This window comes from Ranitomeya variabilis, chromosome 1, assembly GCF_051348905.1.
Source record: "Ranitomeya variabilis isolate aRanVar5 chromosome 1, aRanVar5.hap1, whole genome shotgun sequence".
In the NCBI taxonomy this organism is placed as follows: Eukaryota; Metazoa; Chordata; class Amphibia; order Anura; family Dendrobatidae; genus Ranitomeya; species Ranitomeya variabilis.
The window spans coordinates 254873699-254878600 of record NC_135232.1 but is presented as its reverse complement, the minus strand read 5'-3'; positions in this window follow the sequence as shown (position 1 = coordinate 254878600).

Sequence of the window (4902 nt, the reverse complement as noted above, 5' to 3'; positions counted from 1 at the left end):
AATTAAATTGCACTTTAACCCCTTTCTGAACTCGGATGGGATAGTACGTCCAGAGGTCAGAACCACCACTTTGATGCGGGCTCCGGCGGTGAGCCCGCATCAAAGCCGGGACATGTCAGTTGTTTTGAACAGCTGACATATGCCCGCAATAGCGGCGGGTGAAATCACAATTTACCTGCCGCTATTAACCCCTTCCCGACCTTTGACGCCACGTAGGCGTCATGAAAGTCGGTGCCAATCTGACCCATGACGCCTATGTGGCGTCATGGAATGATCGCGTCCCTGCAGATCGGGTGAAAGGGTTAACTCCTATTTTACCTGATCTGCAGGGAGAGGGGGAGTTGTACTTCAGCCAGGGGGGGGTGGCTTTGCCCCCACGTGGCTACGATCGCTCTGATTGGCTGTTGAAAGTGCAACAGCCAATCAGAGCAATTTGCAATATTTCACCTATGAAAATGGTGAAATATTGCAATCCAGCCATGGCCGATGCTGCAATAGCATCTGCCATGGCTGGAAATCATGCTCTGCCCCCCCACCGCCCCCGATCTCCTCCCCAGTCCTCCGTTCTGTCCGGTACCCCCCTCCGTCCCCCTGTCCGCTCCCCCGTGCTCCTGTCCGCTCCCCCGGTCCTCCGATCCCCCCCCTGTGCTCCGATCCAAACCCCCCACCACCCCCTCATACTTACCGAGCCTCCCGAAGTCGGTCCGTCTTCTCCCTGGGTGCCGCCATCTTCCAAAATGGCGGGCGCATGCGCAGTGCGCCCGACGAATCTGCCGGCCGGCAAAGTACATTTTGATCGCTGTGGTAGGTTCTATCACAGCGATCAAAATAAAAAAATAATAAATAACCCCCCCCCTTTATCACCCCCATAGGTAGGGACAATAATAAAATAAAGAAAATATATATATATTTTTTTTCCACTAGGGTTGGGGTTAGAACTAGGGTTAGAACTAGAACTAGGGGTAGGGTTAGGGGTAGGGTTAGGGTTATGGCATGTGCACACAGTGTGGATTTGGCCGCAGATCCGCAGCGGATTGGCCGCGGATCCGCAGCGGATTGGCCGCGGATCCGCAGCGGATTGGCCGCGGATCCGCAGCGGATCCGCAGCGGATTGGCCGCTGCGAATTCGTAGCAGTTTTCCATGAGGTTTACAGTACCATGTACACCTATGGAAAACCAAATCCGCTGTGCCCATGGTGCGGAAAATTCCGTGCAGAAACGCTGCGTTGTATTTTCCGCAGCATGTGAATTCTTTGTGCAGATTCTGCATCGTTTTACACCTGTTCCTCAATAGGTATCCGCAGGTGAAATCCGCACAAAAAAACACTGGAAATCCGCTGTAAATCCGCAGGTAAAACGCAGTGCCTTTTACCTGCAGATTTTTCAAAAATCGTGCGGAAAAATCTCACACGAATCCGCAATGTGGGCACATAGCCTTAGGGTTAGGGTTGGAATTAGAGTTAGGGTTGGAATTAGGGCTAGGGTTGGAAATAGGGTTAAGATTAGGCTTGTGGTTAGGGTTACGGATAGGGTTAGGGGTGTGTTGGGGTTACAGTTGTGGTTAGGGTTGGGATTAGGGTTAGGGTTGGGATTAGGGTTAGGATTAGGGTTAGGGTTGGAATTAGGGTTACGGGTGTGTTGGGGTTAGGGTTGTGGTTAGGGGTGTGTTGGGGTTAGGGTTGTGATTAGGGTTATGGCTACAGTTGGGATTAGGATTAGGGGTGTGTTGGGGTTAGTGTTGAAGTTAGAATTGAGGGGTTTCCACTGTTTAGGCACATCAGGGGTCTCCAAACGCAACATGGCGCCACCATTGATTCCAGCCAATCTTGCGTTCAAAAAGTCAAATGGTGCTCCCTCCCTTCTAAGCCCCGACGTGCGCCCAAACAGTGGTGTACCCCCACATTTGAGGTACCAACGTACTCAGGACAAACTGGGCAACAACTGTTGGGGTCCAATTTCTCCTGTTACCCTTGCAAAAATAAAAAATTACTTGCTAAAACATAATTTTTGAGGAAAGAACAATTATTTTTTATTTTCATGGCTCTGCGTTATTAACTTCTGTGAAGCACTTGGGGGTTGAAAGTGCTCACCACACATCTAGATAAGTTCCTTGGGGGGTCTAGTTTCCAAAATGGGGTCACTTGTGGGGTGTTTCTACTGTTTAGGTACATCAGGGGCTCTGCAAATGCAATGTGACGCCCGCAGACCATTCCATCAAAGTCTGCATTTCAAATGTCACTACTTCCCTTCTGAGCCCTGACGTGTGCCCAAACAGTGGTTTACCCCCACATATGGGGTATCAGCGTACTCACAACAAACTGGGCAACAAATATTGGGGTCCAATTTCTCCTGTTACCCTTGTGAAAATAAAAAAATGCTTGCTAAAACATCTTTTTTGAGGAAAGAAAAATGATTTTTTATATTCACGGCTCTGCGTTGTAAACTTCTTTGAAGCTTTTGGGGGTTGAATGTGCTCACCACAGATCTAGATAAGTTCCTTGGGGGGTCTAGTTTCCAAAATGGTGTCACTTTTGGGGGGTTTCTACTGTTTAGGCATATCAGGGGCTCTGCAAACATAGCATGATGCCCGCAGACCATTCTATCAAAGTCTGCATTCCAAAACGTCACTACTTCCCTTCTGAGCCCCGGCATGTGCCCAAACAGTGGTTTACCCCCACATATGGGGTATCAGCATACTCAGGAGAAACTGGACAACAACTTTTGGGGTCAAATTTCTCCTGTTACCCTTGCAAAAATAAAAAATTCTGGGCTAAAAAAATATTTTTGAGGAAAGGAAACACATTTATTATTTTCACTGCTCTGCGTTATAAACTTCTGTGAAGCAGTTGGGGGTTCAAAGTGCTCACCACACATCTAGATAAGTTCCCTTGGGGGTCTAGTTTCCAAAATGGAGTCACTTGTGGGGAGTTCCTACTGTTTAGGAACATCAGGGGCTATGCAAACGCAACCTGACGCCCGCAGAGCATTCCATCAAAGTCTGCATTTCAAAACGTCACTACTTCCCTTCCAAACCCCGACGTGTGCCAAAACAGTGGTTTACCCCCACATATGGGGTATCAGCGTACTCAGGAGAAACTGGACAACAACTTTAGGGGTCCAATTTCTCCTGTTACCCTTGGGAAAATAAAAAATTGTGGGCTAAAAAATCATTTTTGAGAAAAGAAAAATTATTTTTTATTTTCATGGCTCTGCGTTATAAACTTCTGTGAAGCACTTGGGGGTTCAAAGTGCTCACCACACATCTATGTTAGTTCCTTGGGAGGTCTAGTTTCCAAAATGGGGTCACTTGTGCGGGAGCTCCAATGTTTAGGCACACAGGGGCTCTCCAAACGCGACATGGTGTCCGCTAATGATTGGAGCTAATTTTCCATTCAAAAAGCCAAATGGCGTGCCTTCCCTTCCGTGCCCTGCGGTGCGCCCAAACAGTGGTTTACCCCCACATATGGGGTATCATCGTACTCAGGACAAACTGGACAACAACATTTGGGTTCCAATTTCTCCTATTACCCTTGGGAAAATAAAAAATTCTGGGCTAAAATCATTTTTGAGGAAAGAAAAATTATTTTTTATTTTGACGGCTCTGCGTTATAAACTTCTGTGAAGCACCTGGGGGTTATAAGTGCTCACTATGCATTTAGATAAGTTCCTTGGGGGGTCTAGGTTCCAAAATGGGGTCACTTGTAGGGGAGCTCCAATGTTTAGGCACACAGGAGCTCTCCAAACGCGACATGGTGTCCGCTAACGATTGGAGCTAATTTTCCATTCAAAAAGTCAAATGGCACGCCTCCCCTTCCGAGCCTTGCCGTGCACCCAAACAGTGGTTTACCCCCACATATGAGGTATCGACGTACTCAGGAGAAATTTCCCAACAAATTTTAGGATCCATTTTATCCTGTTTCCCATGTGAAAATGAAAGAATTGAGGCTAAAAGAAATTTTGTGTGAAAAAAAAGTACTTTTTCATTTTTGCGGATCAATTTGTGAAGCACCTGAGGGTTTAAAGTGCTCACTATGCCTCTAGATAAGTTCCTTGGGGGGTCTAGTTTCCAAAATGGGGTCACTTGTGGAGGCGCTCCAATGTTTAGGCACACAGGGGCTTTCCAAACGCGACATGGTGTCCGCTAACGATGGAGATAATTTTTCATTCAAAAGTCAAATGGCGCTCCTTCCCTTCCGAGCCTTGCCGTGCACCCAAACAGTGGTTTACCCCCACATATGAGGTATCGGTGTACTCAGGAGAAATTGCCCAACAAAATTTAGGATCCATTTTATCCTGTTGCCCATGTGAAAATGAAAAAATTGAGGCTAAAATAATTTTTTTGTGAAAAAAAAGTACTTTTTCATTTTTACGGATCAATTTGTGAAGCACCTGGGGGTTTAAAGTGCTCACTATGCTTCTAGATAAGTTCCTTGGGGGGGTCTAGTTTCCAAAATGGGGTCACTTGTCGGGGAGCTCCAATGTTTAGGCACACGGGGGCTCTCCAAACGCGACATGGTGTCCGCTAAAGATTGGAGCCAATTTTTCATTGAAAAAGTCAAATGGCGCTCCTTCCCTTCCGAGCCCTGCGGTGCGCCCAAACAGTGGTTTACCCCCACATATGAGGTATCAGCGTACTCAGGACAAATTGGACAACAACGTCCATGGTCCAGTTTCTCCTTTTACCCTTGGGAAAATAAAAAATTGTTGCTAAAAGATCATTTTTGTGACTAAAAAGTTAAATGCTCATTTTTTACTTCCATGTTGCTTCTGCTGCTGTGAAACACCTGAAGGGTTAATAAACTTCTTGAATGTGGTTTTGAGCACCTTGAGGGGTGCAGTTTTTAGAATGGTGTCACTTTTGGGTATTTTCAGCCATATAGAACCCTCAAACTGACTTCAAAT